At 35.5% G+C, this 23,527-nt stretch overlaps 1 protein-coding gene and 1 long non-coding RNA gene across 2 annotated transcripts in view; both read left to right on the top strand.

Moving 5' to 3' along the window:
• The window catches only part of LOC121386644 (myosin-6-like), a 97,876-nt gene that overhangs the window by 33,834 nt on the left and 40,515 nt on the right, over positions 1-23,527 (top strand). The window lies entirely within an intron of this gene.
• LOC121386659 lies at positions 581-23,051 on the top strand. Its single transcript, XR_005959682.1, has 3 exons — positions 581-624; positions 6,347-6,427; positions 21,558-23,051. It is a non-coding gene; the product is annotated as an uncharacterized LOC121386659 (long non-coding RNA).

Here is a 23,527-nt window from a genome sequence, read left to right as displayed (position 1 = left end):
ACATACACCAAGTTTCACAGACTTCACGGGTGCGATTATGCATGTGTCTCCCAAGTGTATGACCCCACATGCATTGCAGGTTCCATGTACCCCGGGCTCGGGTGATACCAAGATAGCTCAAATGATAGCAAGCGTAGAGCACGGCCCTGTCAAGTAGTCTCATACCGAAATGGAAATACTGAGGCTTCACTATTCATCTCATCATCATCCTTTGTTCGTGTTAACTGTTTGTGGTGTTTAAAAAAAAGAAGAAAGGTTTAGCGAGAACTCCTAAGCCCCATTAGTACAACTTTGACATATAGCACCTTTAATGCCTGTTAAAGTGTAAACACAAGATAGAGAAATACATATTTACAGTTGTCCGACTCACGATTGTGTCAGATTCCAAATCACTTTACCCAGGGGCAGATCCAGGATTTTATGCAATTAGGGACAAGGGGGATATAAGCGGTGAATGCTCTTTAAAATAACTGGAATAGTTGTTTTTTTCGTTACGAGTGGGTGGGGGCGTCTAGACCCATTAATCCATTAATTTCTTTTCAGGACGTGCTAATCTAGCCGACAGCCTACCAGAGGCGGAACTGTCCATATTGTCACCTGATGTATTTCCAAGGACTGCTAGAGGTACGTTTTACATGCCTGCAAGGGTGTGAAAGGAAGCAATGAACGTTTGATGGCAGCACGCCACATTGTTAAATGTGCAGTCTCACTTCCACATCTTATGACACACATCTTATAACATACTTCTAAGTCATTTTATAACACACTTATAACACATCTGATAACATACTTCTAAGTCATTTTATAACATACTTATAACACATCTTATATCATACTTCTAAGTCATTTTATAACATACTTGTAACACATCTTATAACATACTTATAACACATCTTATAACATATCTTATAACATACTTATAACTCATTTTAGAACATACTTATAACACATCTTAGAACATACTTATAACACATCTCATAACATACTTATAACACATCTTAGAACATATCTTATAACACATCTTATAACATAATCAAACATAACATACTTCTAACACATCTTATAACACACTTATAACACATTTTCTAACATACTTATAAACATATCTTCTAATACATTTTCTAACATAATTATAACAAATTTTATAACATACTTCAGTCCTTGGCTTTTGAAAAACTATGGCGAGTGAAAAATCGCACACCTAAAAACGCTTAGGCGAGTGAAAATCGCACTCATGAAAATGCTAAGGCGAGTGAAAACCAAGCATTATTAATTTATGAAGTAATTGGTACATGTAAATGTAGAGACATGTTGCAAAAATTAACCAATAAACCAATAATGTTTTCTTCTAATATTATGTTATTTGGTTCATTAATGTAGTCTAACTGTTTTTCCCTTTCAGGAAAAGAGTTATAATTTATTAAAATGTTTCAGTAGTGCTATAGAAATAGAATTATGACATACAGTGATGCAGACAATTTAATGTTTTAATTACAATATGTACTATTCAGATAATTTGATGCATACAATTAGAGATACCTTTTCAGTGTTAGATGAACGTGCAGCTAAACATGTGTAGGATTCAACTTGTCTTGAATTTCATTAGTATGCACAACGAACATAATTAGGATAGATGGGTTGGGAAAATCCCACTGGTTCTGAGGAAGTGGTTCAATTAGAACTACGACGCAAGCATATCACGTGTGCACTACTGACAGAATTTTAAAAAAACCTCGTTAAACGTAGGCCTACAATTACATGTAGTTCAACTGATAGTGTTTGTTGGGGCATTGACATTCACGTGGTGTTTTTAATTCAACAATTGTACAACCAGTCTCCCTCCCTCAACATTTTACAACACATCAATTGATCTATATACCAGTTACGTACGGCTCTGACATCCCAATGTTGTTGATACAAAATATACTATCACCGACAAAATTTGTCATTACAAAGGATTTTATTCTATAATCTACTCCCCCTCCCATAATTTTAGACACCATCATAAATGCTAAACAAGTTGTCAAGTAGACCAGCGTATGCGTGCAGCCAGAGTATCCCAGAGTAAAAATAATTTGTCCCCGGTAGTTCCGATTGGTCAATGTGCCACATGCAGAGTACTCCGCATCAAATCACGTTTCAGTCACATGGTCTGTGACTTCCTAACAAACGTATTGAAACAAACAAAAATTAAATAACCGGCGATTACTGTTACTATATTGTGTACATACATTGTATATTCATATATAAATAACATATGTACAGTCATTAACCTCTGACTGAAATACAAATATTTAAATGCAGTTTTATTTGATTTTTTTTTAAAAGATAAAACAAGAAAAAGAATAGATTTAAAAAACAAAACAAAAACAACCTTTGTTTTTGTAAACCAGGGCTATTCCTACATACCTATTATCATTTCTTTTCCTTCTTTTTATTATTCCATCTACTTTTGAATTGTCTTTGTCTAACTTTCATTTTGTTTTTTAAGAAAGTAGAAAGTTACACGCTTGACATTTTCGGGACCTCGCGTAAGCTTTGTAGGCTAACAGTTATTTTACAAAAATGGACTATTTCTAATTAATAGAAAATTAAATAGGCAAAGGAGTTTTGATCGGATTGGTATGTCTTCGAAGATGTCTATTAAACCAGTGTTTTCCAATATATATAGCAAAGATAAGTATCAGTGATATGTTAAAATATTGCATGGACACTACCGTTTTCATCACATTTTTTATTTTTCTGGTATTATTAAATGGGTATTTCTATCAGCTACATAAGATAGTGGCAATCAATATACAAAATTATTTTACGTGCACTGTTTGTTAAGTGTAACATGCATTATTTTTCACACTTGCCAGATTGAAATTACGTGTGCTGCGCATGAGCGCGATCGCACTCGTGCACCTTAAAAGACAAGGTTTGATACTTCTAACACATTTTATAACATACTTCTAACACATCTTCAAACACATCTTCTAACATACTTCAAACACATCTTATAACATACTCATAACACATCTTCAAACACATCTTCTAACATACTTCAAACACATCTTATAACATACTCATAACACATCTTCTAACACATTTTATAACATACTTCTAACACATCTTATAACATACTTCAAACACATCTTATAACATACTTCAAACACATCTTCTAACATAATTATAACACATCTTATAACATACTTCTAACACATCTTCAAACACATTTTATAACATACTTCTAACACATTTTATAACATACTCATAACACATCTTCAAACACATCTTCTAACATACTTCAAACACATCTTATAACATACTTCAAACACATTTTATAACATACTTCAAACACATCTTCAAACACATCTTCTAACATAATTATAACACATCTTATAACATACTTCTAACACATCTTCAAACACATTTTATAACATACTTCTAACACATTTTATAACATACTCATAACACATCTTCAAACACATCTTCTAACATACTTCAAACACATCTTCTAACATACTTCAAACACATCTTATAACATACTTCTAACACATATTCTAACAGACTTGTAACATATTTCATAGCATACTTCTAACACATCTAACATATTTCATAGCATACTTCTAACACATCTAACATACTTCTAGCACATTTTTAACACATTTTATAACATACTTCAAACACATTTTATAACATACTTCTAACACATTTTATAACATACTTCTAACACATTTTATAACATACTTATCACACATTTTATAACATACTTATAACACACCTTCTATCACATATACCGGCCTCGGTGGCATCGTGGTAGGCCATCGGTCTACAGACTGGTAGGTACTGGGTTCGGATCCCAGTCGAGGCATGGGATTTTTAATCCAGATACCGACTCCAAAACCTGAGTGAGTGCTCCTCAAGGCTCAATGGGTAGGTGTAAACCACTTGCACTGACCAGTGATCCATAACTGGTTCAACAAAGACTGTAGGAAGCGCAAATAAAAGATCCCTTGCTGCTAATCGGAAGAGTAGCCCACGTAGTGGCGACAGCGGGTTTCCTCTCAAAAACTGTGTGGTCCTTAATCATATGTCTGACACCATATAACCATAAATAAAATGTGTTGAGTGCATCGTTAATTAAAACATTTCTTTCTTTTCTTTCTTTCTATCACATATTCTAACATAGTTGAAACATTTTATAACATTCTTCTAACATACTTATATAGTACATGATAATAACACATAACATACTTCTAACACATATTATAACACATCTTATAACATATAGTATAACACATCTTATAGCATAATATAACACATATTACACATCTTATAATATTTATAACACATCGTATAACATATAACACATCTTATAACACACACATATAACACATACTTATAACATATCTGATGACATAAGTATAACACATTCTTCAACTGGAAAAATATGTGGCTGGTTTTACTACCTGGAGTTTTAGAAGAGTTCCAGTCAGATTCGTTGTCACAGGTTCCAGTGGACCAAATCAATTCCTATTGCCGATAATGTTAACGTTTAATTTAATAAACCCAAGTAATGCACAAATAAAAAGTGTGGCACCTCACATTTAATATACCTGCAACAAGATGGGGTTGGGGTGGGGTCACAGACCAATTAAGAGATTTAATTAATGTTTTTATTAGCAACCCTAATTTTTTTACGAAAATTGCAGTTCCAAGTTTTTGGGGGTACCTTGCACTAGTTTCAACCTCTGGTGAATACTGCATGACAACAGCATAACAAATAAAAGTGTATTTATTTATTGGCAATGGATAATAATATTTGCATAAATAATCAATGTCACATATTACTACCAATCAGAGCTGCACAGCTGTTTTTACTCTGTAAATATTTTAGGTGAACCACACACTTTGACATGGGACTTTCTTATTTAGTACAATACAACCTACAAATGTGTTGAATTAGAATTGGTGTATAACATGGATTTTTTTAATTTGATACCTGTGTGTAGTAAACGCTACTTCTACCGAAAAGCAACAAAGAATCTTTTCTACACAATTTCCCACAAACAGAACATTGAATACATGCAGTGACCTTTATCGTGCATGTACCAGTTTTGGGACAGTAGTTCGAATGGGGAAAAAAAATCCCACAATGTCCATCGAGTGCAATTGATCCTATAATCAGATAACATCACCCTTCAGAAAGGGCGGGATGTAGCCCAGTGGTAAAGCGCTCGCCTGATGTGCAGTTAGTCTGCGATCAATTGCCGTTGCTGGGCCGATTGGGCTATTTCTCATTCCAGCCAGTGCACCATAATTACTGGTATATCAAAGGTTGTGGTATATGTGGGATGTTTTATATAAAAGGTGCGTTGCTACTAATGGAAACATGTAGCAGGTTTCCTCTCTAAGACTAAACGTCAAAAATTACCAAATGTTTGACATCCAATATCCGATGATTAATAAATCAATGTTCTCTATTGGTGTCGTTAAACAAAACAAACAAACACCCTTAAGAAATTAAAAAGTGAAGGGTCACTCATCTGAGAGTGTCTGTACAAGTGGAGTGGGGTAGGGTGAGGGTCAGACCTGTCAACCTTTAGTCAAGAGAAAGCAGGAGGTGTGTGTTGAAAAAGCAGGAGATTTTTTAAATTCACACAATTTAACCCAAAATCGCAAGATTTAAAAACAACATTATTACAATAAGTTATATGAATACTATATAATGTCATATATACTTCTTAACCTTAGATCTTAGCATTAAAACAAAATAAAAAAATAAAAAAATAAAAACGTTTTTTTTTTTTTTTTAAAGTTTAAATATTATTATGATTTAATACATATTTAAAAAAAAAAGAATATAATATAATAAATTAAAAAGTGAAGGGTCACTCATCTGAGAGTGTCTGTATAAGTGGAGTGGGGTAGGGTGAGGGTGCGGACAGCATTCACTACACTGTGTGTTTAACAGCAGTGGTGTAGGGTGAGGGTGCGGACAGCATTCACTACACTGTGTGTTTAACAGCAGAGGTGTAGAGGGGGAGGGGGCACTTTTTTTAAAGTATTAAATTTTATAAAATCATACATACATACACATACAGATATAGTGTGCCCTCCCCCTCAAAAAAAAACCCCCACACACAATAGATTCCCCCCCCCCCCCCCATAAAATCCTGGGCCGGTAACACAAAGCACTGGTATACCACTTACGTCAGACGTACACCACACATTATGTATGGTGTATGTCTGGCATAAGTGTTATGAGTGCTTTATGTTACCGGGCCCTGGCTACGCTGGTGTTTAACAGACTAATAATTAGTTGGGAATTTCACTGACTTTTGTGTCATTTTCTTTTCAGAACGTTTTGAACTAAACGACAGTCTAAAAGAGGCAGAACTCTCCATGCTGTCACCCGAGGTGTACCCAAGGACTCCTACAGGTAATTTATGTGTATCTGTGTATTTTTGTTTTTACACAGCTGAACATCATGTAACATTCAAATTAGTTTTGACTCCAACAAAAAAGGGGCAGGACGCAGCTTAGTGGCAAAGCGCTCGCTTGATGCGTGGTTGGTCTAGAATCGATCCCCGTCGGTGGGCCTATTGGGCTATTTCTCGTCCCATCCAGTGCACCACGACTAGTATATCAAAGGGCGTGGTATGTGCTATCCCGTGTGCGGGATGATGCATATAAAAGATCCCTTGCTGCATTAGGAAAGATGTAGCGGGTTTCCTCTGATGACTACGAGTCAGAATTATCAAATGTTTAGACATCCAATAGCTGACGATTGATTAATCAGTGTACTCTAGTGGTGTTGTTAAACATAAAACAAACTTTACACTTTTAACCAACAAAATAAAGTTAAAAAAATGGGCACTTCTTTGTAATGGAACTATATTCGTCTTGCATGGGTGTCACCGAATGGCCGTAATTATGGTGGGAAGAAGGAAATGGTTTATTTATGATGCACTCAACAGATTTTATTTACGGTTATATTGAGGGAACCCGCTCTCGCCACTTCACAAGCTACTCTTATCGATTAGCAGCAAGGGATCTTTTATATGTGCCATCCCATAGACAGGATAGCACATACCACGGCCTTTGATGTACCAGTAGTGGTGCACTGGCTGGAGCAAGAAATTTGTGGTGGGATTCCTCCAAGGCACACGTGTACTAACTAACACATTGTTACAGCGACTGTTTCGCTTCCACATATTATATAAAAGAATACTACATGACTGAGCTGTTGGATACTATTTATGTCACAACTTGTTTAAAAAATGTACGGTATCTAACCAGCGACATGTAATATGAACATAATTATATAATATTTTATTAAAAGGACTGTTTTGGGTTTGCAGTCATTGCAAGATCTATGTTTCAGACTAAAATAGTCTTTTTGGGCATTAGAATTACACAGTAAATACATTTTCAAGTTTAGAATACAATAGCTAGTGTCTGTAAAAAAAACCAGTGTCTGTATATGTTTGTAGAAGTCATTTTTCATTTTACTTTGTAATCAGTGGCATGCCACCACCCCCCCCCCCCCCCCCCGAATCCCGGGAAATTTTTACCTTTTTGCTTATTAATAACTTTGAAAAGGTTCCTGTGTCATATCCCACTACACAGGTCCCCCCCCCCCCCCAATAAAAAAAAAACAACACACAAAAAACAGTGTCTCTATGTTTGTAAAAGTCATTTTTCATTTTACTTTGTAATCAGTGGCATGCCCCCCCCCCCCAATCCCGGGAAATTTTTACCTTTTTGCTTATTAATAACTTTGAAAAGGTTCCTGTGTCATATCCCACTACACAGGTACCCCCCCCCCCCCCCCCGAATACAAAATACAAAAAAACTAGTGTCTGTATATGTTTGTAGAAGTCATTTTTCATTTTACTTTGTAATCAGTGGCCCCCCCCCCCCCCCCCCCCCCCAATCTCGGATTTTTTTTTACCTTTTTGCTCATTAATAACTTTGAAAAGGTTCCTTTGATATATCCCAGATTCCCACTACTCCCCCCCCCCCCCCCCCAATACAAAATCCTGCCTACGCCACTGTTTGTAATATATATATATATTTTTTCGTATGTACGAAATCATTGGGAGGTAAAATCCGTTTTGGGCTACTAGGAACATTAGGGCAACAACAAACACTTTCTTTATACAGATAGGCCTATTGATATTCAAATTCACCACGAAACCTAGATACGATAACGTAGCGCTGGCATCGACACGGTCTTCTGTTCAGCGCTACGAGATGAGGCATATACCCTATGTGTAGCAAAAACAAACTTCAGTGTTCTGTGAAAAAACATTCACACTTTGTTGGAAACACTTACTCGATATCGTTGATATATATTAAATTAATTTTTGTTGCAAATATAATTAATACAATGCAGATTAACAATTATCAAGACTAAAAGCGTTCTTCGGCAGCCATGACAGATAATACGAGAATCTCGTGAGAATGTGAAATATCCATACATAAAAATATATAATCTACTTTATGTACTTTTTGTTTTTATGATATATTTGACGAAATTTATTGTTTTTATTCATCGTTTAAAACTTAAACTTAATAGTTTGTCTAAAATTATGAAAAATAAAAACATACCGACATTTAAACTGCATTGTCTGCTCTCGGAACTTTTTTGACAGAGGTCAAGGTAAGTAGACCAGTTTTTATTTTAATGTGGCGAAGCATTGTAATAATATAGATTTTTTTTTATTTTTTTTTTTGCATGACGTCACTTTACATCCCTTTACAAGAACAATAAACTGGGTGAATGACGTTTCCGTTGTAAGAACGCTGGACACATTTCAATGCAAAATTGCTATAGAATTTTTTTTTTTTTAACATTACTAATGCACTTCACTCTGAAGAAAATCTCGTGATTTAAAAAACTGTACTATTTACGAAATATGGATTTCAAGTGACATTACTGTAGAATATTTATTCTGTACAAAGCCAAAATAAGGGTGCGAAAAGTGACCGTCGTCGACCGTAGTCGTTTTTTTAAAGTACTTACAGTGCTAGCCGTTTACTAGTAGTGTAGTGGTAGAATGTAATTTTAATATTAGTGTGTATTTTGTGCATTATTGTAGTGGCTTATCTCAGATCTGAGACGAAGAACTGTAAATAATGTTAACTTTGTGCTAGTAGTGTAGTCTTAGCATGGGCGTACATAGGATTTTGAAAAGGGGGGTTCCAATACATAGGATTTTGAAAAGGGGGTTCCAAAATAGATTTCAGAGATATTGGGCATATATTTCTATGTTGAGTAAATATAATAATGTCAGATATATTAAATTATAAAAAAAGCGATTTCCGGGGGGGGGGGGGGGGGTCGGTCGAACCCATCGACCCCCCCCCCCCCCATGTACGCCCATGCTTAGACTTTAATTAATAAATGTATTGTTATTATTAGCACTGTATTACTATTAGTGATCGCCAAATATTCCTCATGAGCTCATCTCGGATAGTATATGGTTTTAAAATACCTACAGTTAATAAATAGTTTTAGGTAAGTAAAAAACAAATATACTAGCGGAAAAAAGTAACTGTGTATGGTTATCATGTTGATAAAAACATAATTTCAAGACATAAAACGATGAAACGATCAGATAGCATGGTTAATAGGCAAATCTGCAAAACTTCAATTCATTTAAAATGTCACAGCATCCGTCGTTTCATTGGTATTGGGGATGAAAGACACGGGGGTAAAAAATCAGTTCACAAAGTTAATAGCGCGTATGGCCATGGTTTGCGTCGATGCAGGCCTGGTACCGTCGCCTCATAGAGCCTACCAAATTGTTGAAGAATGCCTGGGGAATGCCGTTCCAGATCTGGACTAACGTCTGACCCAGCGCTGCCAACGTCACCGGCTGGTTAGGCAGCGCACGTACACGACGTTGCATCTCATCCCAGACATGCTCGATTGGTGCAAGATCGGGTGAGACTGCAGGCCACTGCAACACATCGGTATTCTGCTGAGCTAGAAATCCCTTACCACCCGGGCGACGTGAGGTCTAGCGTTGTCTTGCTGAAGCGTGATGTGACGTTGCTGTCTTTGCACAAATGGGATGACGTGAGCCTGGATAATGTCGTCACGGTAGCCTACGGCGTTCAAATTGCCATCGATGACCACAATAGGTGTTCGTCCAGTTGACGTGATACCACCCCAAACCATGACACTGCCTCCGCCAAAAGCACGTCGCTCCACAATACAGGCGTCACTAAAACGTTCTCTAACACGACGATAGACTCTTGAACGGCCGTCGCTGCTGTCTAAGTGAAACCTGGACTCGTCTGTAAACAGAATACCCGCCCAGTGTCGGCGATTAAAGCGCAAGTGTCTTCTACACCAAGCCTGACGTGCTACACGATGGCGTCTTAGCAAAACTGAACGGACAGCCGGACGTCGCGAACAAATACGCTGTTCACGTAATCGATTCCGTACAGTTCTGGGGCTGATGGCACGCAATCCAGGAATGGTCCGCGCTGTCAGACTTTCCGTTTGGAAGTGATTCCTGAGGTGCACGAGTCGGGTATGATTGTCCTGCTGTTGTGACGTCACGCGTGGACGACCTGCACGTGGTCGGTCTCTGACATTACCAAATTGTTGAAAACGTCGCGACAAAGCCTGAATAGTGTTTATGTTGACACCAAATTGCGTAGCAACAGCGCAATGGAGCATTTCAGCCTGGATCATACCAATTGCGCGAAGGCGGTCATTTACATTTAGCCTGGGCATTGCTCTACGACCACTTTCAACCGAAAAAACCTGCTTTTCTGTTCCACCGGTTGCCAAACAATGACCCGACAGTAGCAAAGTCGACAAAAGCTGGAGCAGTAAAATGTTGGGCGGAAAAACCTTGAAAAACAGACCCATGTCCAAGAAGCGAAACGGCACGTGCCAATACGGAATTGACCCCGCGATTGTGTGGCGGTGCGTTCACTGGTCAACTGTGCAAAACATCAGGCTAAAATATTGAGCCGTGTTAATTTTATCTGATGTTTCAAGTTACACTGTTACTTTTTTCCGCTAGTATATATACACATGTATGTATATTACTCGACGCAGTTTCTGCGGTGCTCCGAAGAAGATAGCGGAGGAAACTACTTACAACCAACATGGTAGTCAAGGGATAAGAATAGCCAGACGATATTGTACATTGCGAATTTTAAGGGCTTACCAATACATAAGACATCTTTATGGCGCCTGATGCGTGTCAGTCGTGAAGAAACTTAACTATGTATACAACTACAACTTTATTTGAACGAAACAGGAGATAATATTGCCGGGAAACGTGCCGCTGTGATCTGTGGCGGCGCTGCTACGAAGAAATAGCATCCATATCCCGTAACGGTAACCGAGACGTAGGCGAAAGTTTCCGTTACAATACCGTCACTACACGAAACCATGCTTCCTATTGACATAACCTCCACTTGACAATTCATGTCACTAGGAAATGAGTTCTGCGCATGACGGATGTTTGCTCAATTTTCAGATAGGTAGTTTTTTCAATTTTCAAACATCCATTTACAGCAATAATTGTTGAACTGCATAAATAAATATGTAACATTTACACTTCCTGTAACGTCAAATTACCTCTTAATTTTCAATTCTCCATTATCTCGCCTTCATGTAAAATTCTTTAATCTCATTGGTCGTTTGCCGTTGGACAAATCCCTTATACCGCTGTGGGCGGAGCCAAATTCTCTTATACCCCGTCTGTAATTTCCAACAGTTTCCAGCCACCCCAGTTAATGCTAATGCAATAATTAGATTATAAATAACATTAATAATCAATCAAGTATACATAATGAATTTTATTTTTACTATAAAATACACTATTTCAATACTTTTAAAAGCTGCAATGTTGCACTCGGCCACCTAATTACGGTCGTGGTGTTATTGTATTAATGCGCGATTCTTGTTTTTTTGTTTTTTATTTTTAATATTTTTTTTTTTTTTTTACTACATACATTTCTGATAAAAAAAGTTTATTTTTTATTTTTTTTATTAATATCAGTTTCAGACAATTTCGTATTACAAACATTTGAAGTTAAAAACTCGTTTATCGAAGGAACTATTTTTCGTCACTGGCAAGTGGTTTCGTTCGCGTCCGCGTGGTACGGCTCCGTTAATAAATTGTTAACAATTATTGTCTGGCGTTATTTTGATTATTTGGCTATATGGTTTAACATGTCGGCAAGATAAATTCGTTGTAGAAGGATATCTCGGGGTATATGGCTTTTTATGTACCCTCTGTGTGCTCTTTTACCCCTTCGCCTTCGGCTCGGGGTAAAAGAACACACAGAGGGTACATAAAAAGCCATTTTCTCCGATTCGTGTTGCACGTCACATCCGCTGACCTTCACCCTAGCATGCCTAGCAACCAGTGAACTGGGTGAAAACAAATGGCTCATTTACACTGAATCGCCCATCAGTGTTAGGTATTTTTGTCCATTGAGAAGCATAGCACTTCTATTTTGGATTCTGTCAGTATTCTCGTTATACTATAACTACACCTGAACATGATATGTTGCGAAATAAAAATATTTTTTGTTAAATTTTACTTAAAGTTGCCATATAAACATACGCAGATTCATGATATTGCACATGCGTGTGCATGTTATTGCATTCATGTACTTCCGATGTTTTGTTTTAGTCGGTAGTCCCAAGTGTTAATCTGTTGCCAATCAATTTAGAAATTTTAGAATTTTAGAAATAGGGTTAAGAAAATCATACAGTAATGATAAGAGTAATTAATTATGTCAAAAAGTTAACGTTAAAAAACAAATCTGCAAAACAATTTGGGTATGGCGCCAGTTAGGCCTACCCGTTTCACTCTCTGGCAGAAACTCTGCTGTTCTAATAAATTAATTTAACAGTGGTGTATTGCATCATTCAGTGGCCTGAATAAAATCTCAGATATGATTTACTACCGCTAGTTTTCCTAATCCTATCAAACATGGAACACTGGCAAAAAAAAAAACCCCAAGGAGTACCTGTAGTAGGGAAACCATGACAAATCGCAAGTCACTCGAGGCGTACAACCAGTTGTGTGTGTATGTGCGTGTGTGAAACAAATAAATATAAAAGGTAAAATATATATAACTTGTGCATCTCTCCCCCCCCCCCCCCCACTCACTAGAGGAAGGGAACCCCAAGAGATTGTGCCCCCTACACAGACACACTCCAGATACCGTTCCGACGGCCATGCACTGCTAAATTACGAAACCCACGATGCTGACGTTATCATCTTCACAGCTGAAGTAATGCCATTACAAAAGTTAAAGGATGCCACATCGTCCCAGGGTTACAGTGGATGAGAAAACTAGATATAGTATTGCCTTTTTTGTAAACTGCCCGTTTTTATGAGGATCTTCGTTTTAATTTGTTCCAGCATGCTCAGTTATGTTGTAAATTTTGTTTATGTTTTACCTAAGTTAGAGAAGTTATGTATTTTAATGTCCGAGCCTAACCTTGCATTTGTAACAGCCAAAACCTGGGTTTTTAAAAATATACATCGTAGAGACACAACGGTATTATTTTAATTGTACATACTTCTATTATTTAACTATACTGTCTTTCATAATCCCATAAGGAATGGCTTATGTATTTTTATGTTTGTTTTATTTAGTAAATATGTGATGTACATTAGGTGAGACGTTAATAAATTACCTGTTAATAAAGTATCTGTTTGTCTATATTGTGACAGCACACTGCTGCCTGCACCTGTATGGCTGGGTTAAGTTAATACCAACAACTTTAAGTTATATATTTACTACATTACAATAAGCATGAAATTTAAGCACCATATTTTAACCGATTCTGTATTAATATGGCGACAATTATAGATCTATGGCTTTTATATTGTTCTGAAAATTATCAATGTTTTGCAAATGCTTAGGTAGACTAAATAAAACTATTGGGATACTTTCCAAGCGTACATTTGTATTTAGCTATCGACAAACTGAATAGTATTTTACATAATCACCTAAACGCATTAAAAAAGAAGAAAAACACAAAGAAAAGAAACTGCGCTAATTCAGTACGACATTTTATTTTTTAAAATTTACAAAATATATAATAACATTTTATTTACAAAAATGTACAAAATATATAAGTAAAAAGTGTGACATGTTAATGCAATAGAAAAACATTTACATGTATAGCCTTTCCCACAGGGAACGTGTATTTTTAATACTATGAAATTTACTACAAATCATTTATTTCACACAATTGCACACAAAAATAGGTTTGGTTTTGTTATTTCCAAAACTTTTACTTTTCTTCTTAAACCAAACTTTATTTACAAAATAGGAGGATGTGACGACGGACTATAGTCAAATGTGCTACCGATAAGTAATCACTGATTTCTTGCAAATCCATGTTCATATTCACACCGAAGGGGCGGATCCAGGAATTTTAGCAGGGGGGGGGGGGGGTCCAGTCTTGAGCCTTTGAAGGGTTCCCCCTCGATAGGAAATTTTCATATTTGAAGATAGCTTTAGATGGATTTGAAGTATATTCCCGTTATCAAAATCCTGCTTGTTGGTCTGCACCAGCATGTCAGATGTCTGTTTCTTTTATTTACACTCCTACATCCTCACTGATATGAACTGTTGAGTACAGAGGTGGGTAAAGTTGGATCGTTGCACCCGTGGTTTCCCCCGTCCTTTGCAAGCATTGGCCCACAAACGTTTTTTAACCTCGTCTACGGGAAATATTAAAACTTTTAACTTGCTGTCTATCATCATAATATGATGTGTATTGCCAAAGGCTGCTCAGGTTTTCGGCATTTTCGATTTGCGTGGACAGAAGTCACGTAATTAACGATATTCCTCTAGTGCTCCCATTAACTCCCATACAAATAACGGTTTGTTTTCACCCAGTCCCGTAGTCGTCATGGTAACTGCGGCCTGCCACCATGCGGTTTGTCGGGATGCACGCGCAACCCGAATCGGAGAATACCCCTCGTGATGCTTCTACAACTTATATTATTCGCTCCCATTCAGAACTAGCCAGTGTTTTGAATTAAACATTTTAAAACAAAAAAGCAAGTAGCTTCCTGCAAAGAATGTTTAGGCCTATATATTGGTACAGCGTCTGACGTAGTCATCAACCTTCCAAGGGCTTAGTCGGACTTTAAAATTTGTGACCCGCATTAAAAAATGTATGTTTATTTTTTTTGGTAAACAGTCCGACGCAGTTTATTTTGGCAGCCCGTCTAAATTGCTCAAATCACCTTAAAACCTTTTCCGTCGAGCACTCAATTTTTTTTGTTTGGACTTAAATTTTTGTAGCTCAATTTGGTTTCGGTCTTTGACCTAACTACTATATTCGTATTCCAAATTCCGCCCACCTCAAACATACCCTCCCCCCCCCCCCCCCCCCCCCCCCCGGCCCGGATCATGTAGATCGGACTTTAAGCTTTTAGACATTCGTTCAAAATGTTTATGTCGAAATAACTTCTTTTTAAAAGAATATTATTAAATATTCCGATCCTCTCTTCTTTCTCTTATTTATTTTTGGACTGTCCTTCTAAAATGCTCCAAATTATATAAATATTCGGCCGAGCAGTCAATTCATTTTATGTTTGGCTTTAACTTTTTTCTTTTTTTTAATCCTACTAATTTCTTTTACTAATTACCATATTTCAAAATTCTGTCCATTTTCACACACACACACACACACACACACACACACAGACACACACACACACACACAGAGACACACCCTCCCATCCCAAATCAGGCCACCGATGGTATCGGAGGTCGGACTCGGGATGGGCTTCTTAAACTAGTTATCTATGTATCTAATTTCTTTTTGACCGCCCGATCTAATCTAGCGACCAAATTTAATGAGTAGAATTTTCTTTATTAATTATATTAATTAGAGATGCGCATCAACATTTTAAAGGCCCACTATTTAATTTTTTGGATGTAAATTTCAAAATTGTCCCCTTAATTTTTTTTTCTGTCCCGGAGCAAGTCACTGGCTATCCAGAGACAGGCCCCGGGACGGACATGTTCGAAACTCTTAGTGGTATATGAGCATGTCAGTCACTAGCAGCCAGTGGTATAGATCTTCTTAGGTCACACATAAACTTGAGTTTATTTTCACAGAAAAAAGTACAAAAATTGTAATGATGTAACACAACAGACTTTGAAATATAATCAAAGTATTTTATTTAAAATTTCAAAACATAACTTTTAGGCTGGCTATGCCATTCCCAAGATGCTTTCGGGCACCTGCTGTTGTCAGACTTCCGGTATAGTTTCTACACGATAAAACTAATAGTTTTTATACAGTGGTGTAGGAAGGTGCAAAAAAAAAAAGGGGGGGGGGGGGGTGCACACTTATATTTACACACTTACACTATTATAAAGCAGACATAAAGCAAAATATATGAAAAGTGGGGGGGGGGCACGTGCCCCCCACGCTTCCTACGCCAGTTCTATACCGCTTTTGACTGAAATATATTACAAACATATAACTAGAAAGGGGTTGTATGATAAAATAAAATCAGTTTAAAACGTTTTGATATCGTGGCTATTTGGCTAGGTTCGATAACGGTGTAACAGGCTCGCTGAAGCTATATATCCCGAGATTCCTACCACTGTAACATGTTTCCGACTAACAGATCCTTTCTGATCACTAAAATTACATATTAAAGATTTTTTCCCCTTTATAATATGTGTCTGTATGTGTGTGTGTGTGTGTGTGTGTTTATATATTGTAGCACACATAAACAAAACCCTAATCAAACTAACAAGGTTAGTAGAAATCGCAGATTTATCTCCACCAAAAACCGGGCGAAATGGAAACGTATTAAACGCAAACATGACGAAATCAAAATGGCAAAGAAGAACATAATTAACATTTCCAACAAAAAACTAAACGATATAGAGTACAAACTTTTAGGAAAAGGATTGTCATTTTGTCCAACTCCAAAACCCGCTAACCAAAATATTTTAGCGGGTGATATATTCAAATTCTGTAGACGTTTACGGTTAATAGAATATTTTGGCAAACAAACACATATTACTAATGATGATGATGCTAATAATGATGACAAATACAAACTATTATTTTCCAAGTTTAGGCCACATTCAAGTTGGACACCACCTCCCGGAAGAGACCAATGTCTTGACATCTTCATACACATTATAACACAAAGCATATTGAAAGAAAATAACAAAAAGAAACATTTTGGAAATATATCAAAAAGTGAAAGGAAGGCTCTAAGGAAACTAATAATGGATGACTCAATAGTCATAAAAAAAGCCGACAAAAGTTCTACCATTGTAATTATGAAAAAAGACAGTTATATTGCAGAAGTCAAGAGACAGCTATCAGACAAGCGATTTTACAATAAAACAGAAACAGACTTAACTGAGGCTCATATAAAAACCGTTAACAAAATAATACATCAAATGCGCAATAATCAAGAAATTACAGAGGATGTATTTAAATGTTTAAAACACGAGGAACGTTAGACTCCACAGTTCTACATTTTACCTAAAGTACACAAAACTGTTAATAAAGACCTCCCTCTTGGATATCCAGGACGCCCAATCATATCCGGATGTAATTCACCAACAGAACGTATTTCGTGTCTCATAGATGACATTCTGAAGCCACACGTCGAAAAATTAGACTCATATGTACGTGACACATCAGACTTTCTTACAAAATTGCGTAATATACCAAATGTATCCAAAGAATCATTCCTCGTAACTATGGACGTTTCATCTTTATATACAAACATTCCTCACAACGAAGGGATTGAAGCAATAGAAAGAACTCTAACTGGTGATAATTACAACTCCAACATACCCATTAAAACAATTAGTAAACTAGTTGCAACAATATTAGAATCAAATAATTTTCAATTTAATGGTGAAAACTTTATCCAAATACAAGGCACTGCAATGGGTACAAGAATGGCCCCTAGTTATGCTAATTTATTTATGGGTTGTTTTGAAAAAGTTCTGCTGAGCAAATGTGTTAGATCGCCGCTACTTTGGCTTAGATATATAGATGACATATTTTTTATTTGGGACCATTCTGAACAAGATCTTAATAAATTCATTGAATCTGCCAATCAACAGCACCCTACTATTCACTTTACATACACATATTCAAGGAATAAAGTTACATTTTTAGATGTCGATGTCATTAAAACAGATAGTGGGTCTTTTTCATCAACTGTTCACACAAAAGTTACAAACACACACCAATATTTACATTTCAAATCAGCTCACCCCAAGGCATGTAAAAAAGGAATTCCTTTCAGTCAAGCTAAAAGGTACACCAGAATCATTTCAAACAGTGACACGTTACAAACTAAACTAAATAGTTTGAAAAAACACTTCTTGAATAGACTTTACTCTCCTGCCATTGTAAATAATGCTGTAGAAAAAACATCAATTGGACCCAAAGAAAAACATATCGAATCTCCTGCATCTACGTCTGAACAAAAAACAATGATACCTTTTGTCGTAACATACAACCCATGCCTTCCAAATATTGGCCATGTATTACACAGATATTGGGGAATTCTCGAACAGTCAAGTAAACTCAACATACTAGCACACAGTAAACCAATTGTTGCTTTTAAAAGACCACATAATCTTAAAGACATGCTTGTTCATTCTAAACTACAATCTAATGATGATAATAAAAAGCACTCTGCATTAAAATGTGGTAAAAGTAAATGTAAAAATGACAAATTCCTTGAAGAAAAAACGCACTTTGAAAGCAGGCAAACTGGACGCGTTTATCCCATAAAACATACTATGACATGCTGTTCTTCAAACGTAATTTATCTTATCACTTGCACAAAATGTAGTATGCAATATGTAGGACAAACAGGGGGTAAGCTGTCTTTACGTATGAATGGACATCGTAGCGACATCAATTTATATCCTAGCAAATCTACGAATTATCATTCCATATCTAACTTTTCTTTTATGCCTATTGAACAAGTATTTAGCAATGATGAACATCATCGACTAGTTAGAGAAACTTTTTGGATACACGAACTGAGAACCAAAACGCCACATGGACTTAATGATAACGTTATATTTCATGTAAACACATCTTAGGCATTCAGTAACGTTATAAATATCCAATGCAGTACAGTGACATTACTTTGTGTTTCCATGTTCCATAATTAATTAAATAATCTTGTCCTTATAGTAATTTAACAAAATTGCTATAAAATGCATTTATACACTTATTATTACCTTTTTTTATTTAAAATGTGACATTGTTCTTTAAAATTTCAATATGTTCAGTTAGTGGTTTAATGTCTGTTTTGACGGCTACTTTTCAATGCATTAACCTGCTGTTTTTAGACTACTGTTGTATCTACACAGATCCTGTACAAATTGATAAAACAATATTACAATAATGGAAATGAGAGTGTATAAAAAATAATCTGTTTGTCTCAATGACGTCAGGATGAGAATGACGTCAGGATGACGTTACGTCATCTTATTGTTAATTTGAAAAAGGCAATATGCCGAAACATGTAATTATTAAATAACTGAACTGTTGGCAGTAGTTTTATTATTATATTTGTTCAAAATGTAATTTTGTTATATATATATATATATATATATATATATATATATATATATATATATATATATATATATATATATATATATATATATATATAAACACACACACACACACACACACACACATGTGTATATATATATATATATATATATATATATATATATATATATATATATATATATATATAAATATAAATATAAACACACACACACACACGTGTATATATATATATATATATATATAAACACACACACACACACATGTGTATATATATATATATATATATAAACACACACACACGTGTATATATATATATATATATATATATATATAAACACACACACACACACACATGTGTATATATATATATATATATATAAACACACACACACACACACATGTGTATATATATATATAAACACACACACACACGTGTATATATATATATATATAAACACACACACACACGTGTATATATATATATATATATATATATATATATATATATATATATATATATATAAACACACACACACACACGTGTATATATATATATAAACACACACACACACACACACACATGTGTATATATATATATATATATATATAAACACACACACACACATGTGTATATATATATATATATATATATATAAACACACACACACACACACGTGTATATATATATATATATATATATATATATATATATATATATATATATAAACACACACACACACACGTGTGTATATATATATATATAAACACACACACACACATGTGTATATATATATAAACACACACACACACACACGTGTATATATATAAAAGGTGTGTTGCCCTAACCAGATTTTACATAGCGAATAATACACGAGTGGCCGTTAGATGCCATTTATCTCACAACGAGTTGTTTTAAAATATATCTAATAAGCGAAAGCGAGTTTGATACGTTTTTAAACAACGAGTTGTGAGATAAATGGTATCTAACGGACTCGAATGTATTATTCTATTTTTTTACATATCTTCAAAACAAGGTTTTAAGCAAATTAAAAAAAAAAATCCACTAAAAGATATTTACAACCCTTTGCACTTGTAGCTGACTTTACGCGTTACAGACACATGATTATCAGGTTAACTATACGTCACAGCTAGTGTAATCGATTTCCATCATGTTGTTTTTCATTGGATATATGGCATAGAAGTAGATTGTCGTATCTCTTGAAATTGTTAACACACGTACGTGTCTGTGTAAACAAGATATGTTTTATCATAAATAACGCACGGTGTTCTCACCAACGGGTGTGTAAGAAATTCAAATAATTTCGCATGCACGAAAACATATATATTACAAAATAAATCAACAATGACTGATAAAAACATTAGCATACGACCGGAAAACTATTGGATATGCAGTCATTGATATTCTAAACCGGGGAAACTGAATTTAATATGTAGTTTTAGTTGTCAGTGACGCCTAGGGGTATTCACGAGTACTCGAGTAATCGTGCAAGGAAGAGCACTATCTTTCAATTCAATTTTTTACGTCATGTTGTCATATGCTTGCCGCCGGTTACATTATTATAGGGCTATGAGACATGGAGGGAAAACAAAAGTCGAATGTATGGAATGCAATACAATGACATGATTTGGCATCCATGTTCAGCGCTGTAATGCTATATATTCCTCAGTCTCATTATCATCTAGTGTAAGTGTCGGGTACTCGGGTCCGGGTCGAGTTTGACCTAAATTATAATGCTCTGTTAGTCAGAAATATCTGACATTAGACAATGACTGCAAACTCAGGACACTCGTATTTTCTCTCCAAAGTGTCAAATAACAATATTATAGACAACAAATATTTCTTTCTTTTCCTTTCTCAAAGACCATTATTTGTGTAATCCACTGAGTGGGTTTTTTTCCCACAAAAAGGTGACTATAAATGGAAATTTCTGTTGTTCTTTTTCAGATCGTTACTAGAAAACCTGCTTACCAAGGACTGGAAAGAGTGCTTGTGTAACAGAATGCCAGAATGTCCTTACTCTCTTAGGCCCGAAACACACCGAAACTGTGTCTGGTTCTGGGTCTGACGATTTTGGCAAATACGTAATGTCTTATGTAGTTTGACGTTTGCGTCTGTAACTGTAACGTGTTATCAATATTTATTATACTAGTATAACATTTAGTGAAATATCTTAAAATATCAGTAAAATAAAAGTGTTATCAGTCACTCAGTGACGATAACACATTTTAGTGTGAACATTTCACTGTAGAAACTGTAGAAAGTGTTATCTTCACTGTAAGAAAGCCGGAACTATTTTGCTGCAGACACTTTAAAAATAAAGGTAAATTGCCATAAGTTATATATTAAATAGAAAATTTCACGATTTTTGTCAAATATGATTTATATCTCATCTCGTGAAGTGCGCAATCATATCAGACTCATTGTGCAAGCGCGACTCGTGAGATATGATTACAAACTTAACTCGAGATATAAATCACATTTGACAAACACATAAAATACCCTCTATATATTAATGCGTTCATATATTTAGATAAATTTACTTCTATAAAGATCAACAATAAGTATCAGAAATCCACGTTAATTAATGTATACCTTTCATGTTGGTTATTAAACAAAATGAGTGAGTAAGGTTCGAACATTGTGCAGCTGCCAGTCTGGCAATGTGAATTATAGCGCAGGTTCTATGTCGAACTGTTGCCAGATTTGTAGTTCGCGCCAGTTTATCACATTCGATTCAGTGATTTTCATTGTCGACTGGTACCATACTCGCCAGAGTATACTCGATCGCCAGATATACCATACCCAGACCAAGACCCGGATTCTGTGTTTTGGGCCTTAGGAAAGAAGAACTGTGAACTATGGTTCGAGATCTAATATTCGTGGGTGTTATATATTCGTGGGTGTTATATATTCGTGGTGTATATTCGTGGGTGCTATAGCCAAAAGGAATTTAAGTATTGTCCAATTTGTTAGCAACAGTTTATCTGGGAAATGCCTCTTGTCGTCCAGTACAAAACGTTTAAACATTAGGCCTACTATTCTTGAGTTAATTATGGAAAGATTATGTGTAGTTTTATTTGTAGTTATTTATTACAAATAAATGTGAATATAACTAGGTATTGTAGTTTCAACTTTGACATAGGACCTTTAAACTTATTACAGTTTTTTTATTATTATGTTTTGTCAGGGTGAGTAGGAACAATCACTTGCACGTTTAGCCCCAGGAATATTCAACACCAGCTTGTACATGTATCAAATTAATTAATATGGGGAACAAAGGGCCGAACATGTACCTGCAGACTATACATGATTTGGCAACATGAGATGCTCCACACACACGCACGCACACACGCATATATATACACATATACTAGTATATACATATATATACATATGTGTATGTGTATGTGTATGTGTATATGTATATGTATATGTATATGTATATGTATATTGTGCTGTAACCTCACCGTGGTGCAGGGGTGTAACATTCTCTTTGAGAATGGCCAATACAGCACAAAATTGAATATATATATATATATATATATTAAACAAAAAATTAATACATTTTTTTATTAGTGTCGAATATAGTTATTTTTACTTTGGTTACACACCCTTTGTATATTAAATGACTCGGAGAAGAATTTTATCTTTTTACCGAGCCATCTTTGTGAAACATGTACCATTGGCTTTTAGCATATAAATAATATATGTAGGGTCTCCACGAGTACTCGAGTAAGGGCCTAGTCTAACAAGGACTCGATTCCGTGCCAGGAGGGGGCACCCTCATTTAATTATATATATATATATACATACACGCCATTTTGCCATACTAATATGGTTGCCGCCAGTTACATTATAGGGCTATAAAACAAAATAAAAGTCCAGTATGTGGAATGCAATACAATCGATTTTCA

This window comes from Gigantopelta aegis, chromosome 2 (genome assembly GCF_016097555.1).
Source record: "Gigantopelta aegis isolate Gae_Host chromosome 2, Gae_host_genome, whole genome shotgun sequence".
NCBI classification, from domain to species: Eukaryota; Metazoa; Mollusca; class Gastropoda; order Neomphalida; family Peltospiridae; genus Gigantopelta; species Gigantopelta aegis.
This window is presented reverse-complemented; position numbering and strand designations above follow the sequence as displayed.